The following is an 11,469-nucleotide window of genomic DNA, read 5'->3' on the forward strand; positions in this document are numbered from 1 at the left end:
AAAGGGCCTACCCTCATACAGAAAAACAATCCCACTTTAAAACTTTCTTATTGATGTTAGTCAAGAAAGGGCAGAGTATGAGAGGGTCTCCAAAAGTGACAGAAGACAAGTAACAAAACATTGATGGTACATTTGAAGTAATAAAGAGTTATTGTCAAGAAAAGGAGATTACTCCAGCATGTATTTATTTTCCACCTAAAACAACTATTATGTTGCTTAAATGAATGTTCAGAGAAATAATTTGCTTTTAAGAGGGAATATTGTTTATGGGTGTGAGTGGAACCTAATTTGTAATAGTGAGGATATATATCAGGGAGACCTATAAGGGAAACAATAACAAAACAGGTAGATTTCTGAAGAGCTATATGAGAATATTTGGAATGGAATGGAATTTACTAAAAGGAGCTCATACAAAAACAAATAGTATTCCCCAAGGTACAAACACTGGACTAGAATGGATAGAATTCACATTTTACAGAAAACTGGTACTTAACTGAAAGTTTTGAAATGCATCCAATAATTAATTCAGATCATACATCAACAAAGATTAAGATAAAAATCCAGGGTAATGAAGTGAAAATGAGATGCTGATACTTTCATACTTATCTGCCATAAGGGAGAGGGGAAAGTCATATGGGAAAGAAGTAATAGGAATTATTTAGAGTGGCAGTCAAAAGTTAAAGTACTGCCGAAGCAAGGAAATCTCACAAACAATAAGAAGGTGAGCACTTGATAAGAGTTTGAGGGGAAATAATAGACCAGTTGGACAATACGTACAGTATGCATTTAGAAAGGCTGGTGTTAAGCAAGTATTTTTAATAACAACTCTAGAGCAAAATAAAAAAAAACTGTAAGCTCAATGACTCAAGCAGCAGAAAGTAGAAAGAGTTGTTGCCAAACTTAGGGAGCCTATGACAAGAAAACTAAACAGAGATCCTATAGAGGTATTACAAATATTCCAGAAATTCCATGCAAATTTATATAAAGCAGAACAATGTGGAAATCAAGAAAATTCATAATGGGCATATTTGTGGAAGAATTATCTATGGCAAGGTTAGAGGAAGACAAGGCCCAATAATTACTAGCCAAGATAAAAAGTGCTGAAATAAAAATAGGGAATAGGGAAGTCTCCAGGAACAGAAGGTGTTCCTGTGGAAGTTTGGAAGCTATGAGGGAAGAAAGTAATAAAGATCTGGAAGGTTTTATTTAATTTAACAATATTTTAAAAGGGAGGGCAGTACCAGCTGTGATAGGTGTACTACCCAAAAAGGGTAAAGACCCTTCAGACCCAGCTTTGTATAGATCCAATTCAATTTTAAACAATGATAATAAAGTACTTATGTCTATACTAGCTAATAGAATGCAAAGTGTTGCCAAAACTGGTAGATGTGGATCAATGTGGTTTTCTGGAGGGAGGTAACCATACAGAGCAGAGTGGTTTTGTGGAGGGTAGGCAAAAATTTGACAACATTAATAGAACAATGATGATCTAAATGGAAACAGAGTGTAAGAAAATGCTGCTATTCTTTGTAGCTGTTGATTCAGAGAAGGCACTCAGTATAGTCAGCTGGGATTTTATGAGCAGACAATGGTAACAGCCGCATGTCCTGACAGAGTAACATGGCTAATTAGAAGGACATATGAAGGGTCAGAGGCAAGAGTTAAGGTGGGAAGGTTCCTCTCTGACAACCTTTGTTTGAACAGAGGAATCAGGCAAGAGTGTCCTATTTCCCCTTTGTTAATTGCTTTATATTTTGAGCCACTGGCAAAAAAAAATACAGGACTCACAAATTCAAGGACACAACTGATATGGCAATCAAAAAAATTGATTGTTAATCACAGATTATATTATTCTGTATTTGATAAATCCAGAAAAAGGCATTTCAGTGTCACACAACATTTTCTTACAGTTTCAAGTCATTTTCAGGATATAAAATGAATGAAGATAATATAAAGGCTATAGTAGTAAACCATGTGGCATAGTTCACCCAACAGCTGGCACAGAGATTAAGTTTGCAGAGGTTATGTGCCAACATATAAATTGGTTCACAGCAGCCATATCTATGGGGACATAATAACTTGAAGCATTTTAGTGTATGGATTAAAAAGGATTCTATTATGGCAGTTTAGAATATGTGGGAATAGACTAAACACAGAGTGGCAGGGAGGGCTGGGTGTGTCCATCATGGGTAGAATGTAACTCGTTGAGGATACTCCCTAAGGGGAAGTATGGTTCAAAGACAGGGCTGCCCACAGACAAAGTGAGCATGAGGGCAGGGGAAAGGCAATGGGCTAGGCATATAAAATAAAATCGCCCAAGATAGAAGCACAGACAGCCTCCAGGGCACCCTTAGGATCAACAACTGGCCTCAGTCTCTGGGGTATAAGAATGGCTGGTAGACCCAGCATGGACATGGGGCAATGTCGTTGGGCTGGTCGGATGGCTGGTAGACCCAGCATAGACATGGGGCACTGATACTACGCTGGTAGGATGAGGTCTGAGAAGACAAAAAAAATTAAAAGAAAGTTAAAGCCTATATGGACTGTATTTTTCAGCTGAAAAGGGCAGAGAATGGTAGCTTTGATTTTATTTTTTTATTCTCAAGATAACGAATAACCAGCTATAGAATTTTGGAATAGTCATTTTGAAATCATATTCTGTGACCCAGGAATGCAATATTATTTTTCAGCCTAGGTAGTCTAGATGACATTTTTTGTAAGTAAGACTGACAATTACTGGTCACAGGATTCCTCTAGGGCTTGAGGATGGGATTTGTGAGTAGTTGGCCACTCCAGCATCATGTTGGCTGAAGTATTTATTTATTTAATATTTACTCACTGGGAGAGTCTGACTAGGACAAAGCCTGTATTCAGCGGATGTCCAGGGACAAACTTTCCAGACACATGGCTTTGGAATGTGGGAGGAAACCAGTGCACCTGGAGGAAACCCATGTGAATGCAGGGAGGACATGTAGACTCCACACAGAAGGCACCCCAGCTGATAATCAAACCAGAGAGCCTCTTGGTGTGAGGCAACAACATTTACCACTGTGCCGCACTATCACAATCTGTATCACAATCAAAGATTGATAGAATGTAGGCATGAAGAAAACAGAACATATAATTCAATTCAGCCCCTTCCTTTAGCCCCACATTTTTTAAACTATTGTAATCTTGTTAGTTTTCCTGATCATCTATTCTTTAGACTGTGTGTCTATTATAATAGAAAATTAATCTTGTGTTCCTTCTACTTCATCTGTTTATTTATTTATTTTATTTATTTGCAGTTGGTTTACCAGGATAGTCCATTGGGCCAAAAGAACCCATTTTCAATGGATTCCTGGGGAGAAAAGCTCCAGCACAGACAAAATTAGGTACATACAAGATTGCTAAATATAATGATAATTATACAAGTAGTAGATAAAACATTTAGCCCAAAATTCAAGAAGCATTCAAACAATACAATAAATGAAGATTAATGTGAAGTAAGTGAGCTGAGACAGTAATGTGATTTACATAACAAAGTTGTAATTGAGAAGGAGCATAACATTACATTACAGAGTAGTTATTCTGAAGGAACACAAGCTTTGTTAGGTAAAGTTGAGTATGAAGGCATAGAGGAGGTTGGATGCCATATATTTATGAGGGGTGGGAGCAAGAACAATCCCATTGGGACCTGAGATGTGTATGGAGAGAGTTTTTGAATATGTAGTGATTAGAGGTGGTACGGATGGATGGTGGGAGTGAGTTCCAGAGACGGGACAGGTTAGAGGATAATAAGTGTTTACCTGGGGGATAAGATGGTTTATGAACTTTGAGTAGGTTTTGATTGTTGGACCTTAAGACTCTATTTGGTAGGTGCATTTTGAAGGCAGAAGACAGGGAGGGACAAAGAGAGGGGTTGAGAATGAGCTTATGAGCTAAAGTCAGCTGTATATAGATAAGATGATTAGGTAGTTCGAGCCAATTTAGTTTTTGGAGAGAGGAACAGTGGTGGGTGGAGGACCTATGGCTATTAGCGAATTTGGCAATTTTGTTATAGCAGGAGGAAAGCTGTCTTTTTAGAGAGGTCTGAAGATTAGTCAGTAGTGGAGCCCCATAGAGAAGAGAGGGGATGAGAAAGGAGGAAGCGAGAGTGATTTTGGATGAGCTAGTAAGATACTGATTCTGCCGGTACAGCATACCTAGTTTTTGATGAGTTTTCTTAATATTTAGTTGTAGATGGGAGTTGAATTTAAGCTGATTGTCAATTTGAACACCTAGTAGCTTAGTTTCAGATACCAGTTCCAAGGGTGAGTTGTTTTGGCTGGTAATTGAGAAAGAGTTTATATCGAAAGAAGTAGATTTGGAGGGGGTAAATACCATTAGTTTTGTTTTGGAGGCATTGAGTGCTAAGTTATTTACTTTCATCCAATGCTCAGTAATTGAGAAAGCTTCCTGAGTAAGTTTTTGGAGCAGAGAGGGGGAGGTGGCAGAGCAGATAATGGTAGAATCGTCTGCATATTGGATGATGTTTGCAAATGGAATGGATTTGTGGAAGTCATTTATAAATATATTATAGAGGAGGGGACCAAGAATAGATCCTTGGGGAACTCCAGTGGGGGTACTAAGGAAGGAGGAAGTGGCTTTCTTCCATATTACAGCTTGGTATCTGTTTGATAAATAACTGGAGAACCAATTTATGGAGGAGGGAGAGAGGTTAAGTTCTGACAGTTTGGATAGGAGCAGGCAGTGTGAAATAGTGTTGAAGGCCTTGGAGAGGTCTAGTAGTAAGGTGGAAACAATGTGACCGGAATCGCGTGCTGTATTAACAGTCTCAAGAAAGGACAGGAGGGCTGTCATAGTGCTATGATTTGGCCTGAATCCGTGTTGTGTAGGGGTTAAAAGGTTGTTATCTAAGAGATGTGGTAGGAGTTGAAGCTGGATACACTTTTCCAGAAGTTTAGATATGGGGGACAGGATGGCAATAGGACGTAAGTTGTTGACGTTGCAATTGTTGTCTCCTTTGTGGAGGGGGATGATGAAGGCTTGCTTCCATAGTAGGGGCACTGTGCATCAATGGATGGAGCGGTTGATTAGAATGCTGATGGGATAGGCAATTGCTTCTGCGGCTATACTTAGGAAGTAAGAGGGAATGTTGTCAGGAGCATTGGTACAAGGCTTCAGTTTCTGAAGGAGTTTCTTTATGGTGGAAGTGGGAATAGGTTTAAATGAGAATAGAGAAGAGTTGGGAGAGAGAGAACTTGAGGAAGATATGGGTGAAGAGGGAGTTAGAGTAGTGGAAGAGGTGGAAGATAGATGGTGAGAAGATGAGAGTGAGGAGGAAGTGGTGATGATGGGAGGGTTGTTTGCGGGAGAGATTGGGGGTGTATTAGGTAATGAGGAGGGGTGTGTGAAGGAGGATGTGAGTTTGCTAATAGAGTCGATGAAAAAGGAGTTGAACTGTGTAGCTAGATCTAGGTCTGGGATAATTAGGTCTGGGGTTGGGGTGTGTGGTTTGCTGGGGTTTAGGAGGGTAGAGATTCCCTTCCAGAATTTTTGTGGGTTAGTTTTATTGTTGTTTTGGAGTGTGAAGAAGTATTTTTGTCTGTCAGAGATTATAAGCTTTTTTACTTTATTTTAAAGGGTTTTGTAAGCAATGTGTTGTTCTGGGGTCTTATTTCTCAGATAGAGTCCCCAGGCTTTGTCTCTAAGGCGCATGATTGATAGCGTGGTTTTGGTTAACCAGGGGACAGAATTTGTTTTTATTCTTTTTGTTCTTAGAGGAGCTTGGGAATCAAGTATTTCTAAGAAGGTAAAGTTGAAGTGAGCAACTGCGTCTTCTAAAGGTAGTGTCTTTAGATTGTTCCAATTAACTGCTTTTAGAGAATATATGAAGGTTGATGGGTTGAAGTTTTTGTCATTGCGGGTAGTGATGAAATTATGGGTGCGGTAAGAGATGCAAGGGAGACGGCGAGTGAAAGTAGACAAATGATCACTAAGAGGGTTGGGAAGAGTACCACTGTCTGAGAAATAGTGGGGATGTGACACTAGAATCCAGTCAAGGATGGTGCCACAGGAGGGTTTGTTGATGGGTGTGTTATTGTATTGATTAGCTGGGAAAACTTAAATAGGTTGATGTTAAGAGGGTTGGTTGAAGACTGGATGGAGGCCCAGTTGATGTTTACATCCCCTAAGATTATGGTTTCATTGCTGATATTGTTAGAGAGCCATGAGAGGATGTTTTCAAGTGTGGAAATATTGTCCCCTGGGGGGATGTAAAGGGATGCTAGACAGATGTGTTTGTGCTTGTTAACTTGTAGGAGAGTGAGGAGTACTTCAGCATTGTTAAATTTTGGAGTAGGTTTGTTATAGGAGTAACTAGTAAGGAAGAAGAATATAGGAGAGCAACTCCACCGCCTTTTTTTTGGGTCCTGTCTTTTCTAATGATTGAATAGCTAGGTGGAGTAATTTCAGAATCCTTTATAGAGGGTTTTAACCATGTTTCTGAAATAGATAGTATGTCAGGTTTGTTATACATGAGCCATGTAAAAGAGTTAAGTCAAATGTTGTGAGCTCCAAGTTAAAAGTCTGCTCGACTACATTTCCAACTGCTTGCTTAACGTCCTGTACTTAAGACTGTGTTTTCTCTGCAAAGACTCCGTGTTCACAGTATCTGGGCAGTGGCAACAGTGGTGTATAAAGTATACCTTGGGCTTAGGGTTGTTTTCAAACCATGGATTCCCCAGAACATATTTTTAGGACCATGCATAAATGCATGTGTTCTTTGATTCATCTTAATGATTATTTTAAATTATATTTCTTGTTTAATACAACAACACTTGCCAAGGTGTGTTTTCAATTTGTAGTTTTGTACATTTTTTCCAATAAGCAATGAAAAAAATATTTGATCTGATAATGACAAAAGCACCCATTTCAGAAAATTTCAACCATAAAAGGTCCAGACTGCTCTCATTATAATCCAACATCTATACTGAACAGTTATAGCCATCTTATTACTGTATACATTTCACATGTCTGATTGTGATAAAATGTCCACTGTGAAGTATTTCAATTCACTTTACAAAAAGGTATACTAGTCTTGCAAAGACAAACTAATGACTTTTTAAATTTAACAACTCAGTAGGGTCAGTCACTTTTAGAGTTATCACTGTGATTTGGATATAATTTAAAATGTTTTCTTTATATTTTACAGGCATAAGGACTGACAGACATTTTCTAAACAAAACAAAACACTCTTGCATTGAAAACAGATGTACCATGAGAAACCAAACAACAAAAAGGTCACACATACAAACCAGCTAGTAAAAACAATGAGAAAAACCCTAGCCAAGCTAGAGTTTTCACTGTCTGATACATTAAACTACCTGTAATAGAGGCCTGTTGGATATATAACAATAAACCCTTAAGGACATCAGGTGCTTCAGATAATATGGCTTCAAAATGCCCATGAGTTTTTACTTTTTCCTTTTTAAGTCTTTATTGTTACCAGATCAATAAAGCCAAACCCCACTAGCTGTGGGCATGCATGCTTGAGCCTTCTTATGACACTTTCAGAACAACATAAGTGGACTGTTTGGCTATACTTTAGTAGCACAGGGTCTTTAAACCCATCTGATCTCCATAACCATTAAGGTGTCTGCAAAATATCCCCACTAGCATCCAAACCAAAGAGTAAAAAAAGTAACACAGACCAATTAGTAAAAACTACAAGAAAAACCCACGCTAACCCAGAGTTTTCATTGAGTGATACCTTAAAACTCATGTCATAGAAGCCCTTGTGATATATGCAAATGAACCCTTAAGGACATCAAGTGCTTCAGCTATATGGCTTCTAAATGTCTATGACTTTTTCCTTTTTCCTTTTTAAGTCTTTATGGATGTATTCAGTCCAATAAAGGCAAACCCTCCTAGCTGTGGACCTGCATGTTACAGCCACCATTTGACCTCATAACCACAGCTGGGATATTTTGTAGACACCTTAATAGTCATGGACATCAGCTGGGTTTACAGACTCTGAGTTTCTAAAGTATAGACAAACAGTCCACTTAAGCTGTGCTGATGAGGTTATAAGAAGGTTGCATCTTGGAAACCACAAAAACTATGAAACTCCTGACTGACATTGACTGACTGTAATCCTTAATGATTTACCAAAAGAACAGGTTAATTTAAGTCTGACATGGAGATCTAAGGCTTCTGCCTTCTGTAGCTAAGGTACGAGGTTTGATTCGATTTACTTAATGTGTGCCTATGACCAAGTCACTTAACCAGAAAGTGCATTTGAACTGGAGCATTTCACATGTAGACACACACACACACACACACACACACACACACACACACACACACACACACACACACACACACACACACACACACACACACACACACACACACACTACTATGTTTGTTGCTCCAGCAAGAAAGCTTCATCCAACACATAGCAGTAATAAATAAATCTAGTTCTGTGAATGAAAGAATCCAGAAAAATGTAAAGGCTGTGCTACTATGCCTGTTGCCCCAGTAAGAACGATTCATCCAAGTGGTATTTGCAAAGTAAATCCAGCACTTCATTCAAACTCTAATTGTGAAATCCAGTAAGTGAAAGTAATCACTGCTACTGTACTCTTCACAGGTGCTTCATTCAAAAGCAAAGCATGCTCATTCTGTGCTATGCTTACTTGCTGTACACTGCCTGCACTGCTATTGGCTGACTGTGGAGGAAGGTTGGAACCTGCTGTGCTACTACTGGGCCTTGTCTTGGTTATACTGTGGGGTGGAACCTGTTGCTTCATATACTAGCTGAAAGAGATACCGGGCAAAGAAAAAGAGTTTTTTTATGTATTTTTTATTCTGTAGGTTATATCATGCTATATGTGTGTATTGTTTTGTTGGCTGGCCAAGACCCCCCCCCCCCCAAAGCTATGCAGCCTTGGCATCTACCTTTTTAACCCCTATTATAATCAACCACTGAGCGGCAGCCATTAGTTATCCATATCTATATTATTATTTGAATTTGTCTTTGGCGTATCACTAGCTACCATCTCAGGGTATGGCTCTGCCAACTCTAGGACTGCTATCTCAGGTGTTATCGGTGTTTGTGCCCCTAGTTCCTTCCTCCAATTTCTGCCTGGTAGCAAAGAGAAGATCTAACATTCAAATAGCTGTTCACCCAAGAGAAATGGTCATTTATGAGGCAGTTATTTAAACAGTATGGACTATGCAGACCTTTAGACTTACATAATAGTTAATGAATTTCTTTGAAGTCCCACTTATTAGAAAAGGGTCTGTGACATGGATTTCCCACCTCTGGGTAACTAATCAAGGAGCTCAATCCTCACCACTGACACCTGTGTGGATGTTCACTGGGAGGATAACAGGTACACACACAGTATTTCCAGATGCAGCTCTCTGCATCAAGTGCAATTTCCCTTAAGAGCACACAGAGACCACAGTCAGTCTGAGGTTGGTTCTCTCTCTTTCTCCAGATCCCGAGTAAGACTCCCCACTGGCAGAGCTATAGAGTTCAGTCCTTAGCCAGGGTTCCAAGACAAGTCCTCCAACGCTCTCTCACTCTCTCTCTCTCTCTCTCTCTCCAACCAGTGCTTCGTGTCCCTACCCAAGTAGCTGACACACACAATTTATTTACCCCAAAGACAATACAGAAAGCTTTCTAGTATAGCCTTTCTGTCTCTGGCTGCCTTGAAACCTGTGAGATAGCCTCTTTATGGCCTAGCCAATAAAGTGATTTAATTTCAGATATTTTTCTAAAGTTTTCTGGACTGAGGTTAACCCTGCAGTTTCCTCTGTTAAAACAAATACATTTAAACAGTTACAATAGTGCATGTACATTTCTGCTCGCTGCAGTAGGCACACTGTGGTTACATTTCAAACATAGCACTTTACAAATATCTTTTCAACATGCACCTCTATAAAAAGCAGTTTGATATACACATGACATACAGTTCTAATACATTTGTAAAACAAGCATCTTGTATAAATGATTTCGATATTTACCAATAACATATAATTCTTTACAAAATTCCGGCTAGCTATGCTGGCAGTACCTCCTTTCATCACAAGGTCCAATAACTCTTGCAGCCTGCAAAGATCAGTATTTCAAATTCACCCAGCACCCCTAACTATATATACCATCTCCAAGACTGCACTACAGTGGGGAAAAGGGGTTTGTAATACTGCCGTGCATGAGATGGCGAAGTGTCGGCCAAGTAGTTACTTTCCCCATATCACAAGTGCATTTCAATGGATGGCCATTTTATGATTACCATTCGATGAATAGCTGTTCAATGTTTATTTCTTCTGATGATTAACAACAGACCGATCTTTCATGGTTGTATGTATAAAGTGCTACTTCATCTAGCAATGTTTACAAGCAAAGTAACTTGTGTGATTATGTACAGAAATGTAAAGACATACAAATGGAAACAACAGCTATCTACCAGAACTGAGTGTTATAGTAGATTGAATAGTCTTCCTTTTAAACAGTGTTTTTGCAGTCTTATTCTAGATCTTGCATTATAAATCTAATATTATAACTAATTAGGTTTGTCAATAGTTTCACCGGCATTTTCTGGTGGCAGTTTTCTTTTTTATGTATTTTTTTGTTTGTTTAATAGTTTAACTGAGTAATTAGTGTTGCTACAAATCTAGTATAGATTTTTCATGCTTGGTATATATCGCATCACCTTATTAGATAAACATCCCTCTTTCTCTAGATATTGCATAGGAATCTTCCACTATCTGCTGGTAAACAATCTTCCATTATTGTTTGTGTCTTTTGGCTTTACCCGGTTAGGGGTTGCCACAGCGGAACTCCGGTCCACTAATGATTAGCAGTAGGGTTTTACGTGCTGGCTTGCCGGGCCTAACGCACAACCTTCAATGAAGGAATGCCCATTCACGCATGTCGCCACACAGAAGACGCTCTAACTGAGAATCGAACGGGCAACGTTTAACTGTGAGGTGACAACGCTACCGCAGCACCAACACATGACTGCCAAATGTACATTATTGTTATTGCGAAACATAAAACAATCTGTATTTCTAATGAACTGATGTGTTTTATATCTGTATCATGAAGAAAGGATCTTTGGACCTGCCCAGCCACCTGGTATGCCAGTTATCCAACAGAAGTTAATAAACTCCAGTTAAGGGCGACCCGGCTAATCCATATTTTCTGCAAATAAATATGCAGATCTACTTAATCTGTCTTCATGTTATTTTGAAATGCTGTGATACCCAGTGCCTCGCCAGTTCATGTTTAAACTTCAACATGCCATATTTGAACACGTTGTATGATACACGTCTCTGGATCATTTCAATTGCTTCCCCACCACACATGTAATTTATCAGGCTAAGTGTGTTTCCTTTCTTTCAAAAACTTCTAAATACATTTGTGTTACATAGAAAAAATGCACACAGATATTAAGTAGCAAGTATCACTACAAT

The 11,469-nt window shown here is 39.0% G+C and overlaps 1 protein-coding gene across 1 annotated transcript in view; it reads right to left on the reverse strand.

The window, feature by feature from the left end:
- Nucleotides 1-11,469, reverse strand: part of GPR153 (G protein-coupled receptor 153) — a 939,480-nt gene that overhangs the window by 806,602 nt on the left and 121,409 nt on the right. The gene's annotated exons all lie outside the window — the stretch shown is intronic.

The sequence above is a fragment of the Protopterus annectens genome, chromosome 2.part1 (assembly GCF_019279795.1).
Source record: "Protopterus annectens isolate FY-2018-M chromosome 2.part1, PAN1.0, whole genome shotgun sequence".
Lineage (NCBI taxonomy): Eukaryota > Metazoa > Chordata > Ceratodontiformes > Protopteridae > Protopterus > Protopterus annectens.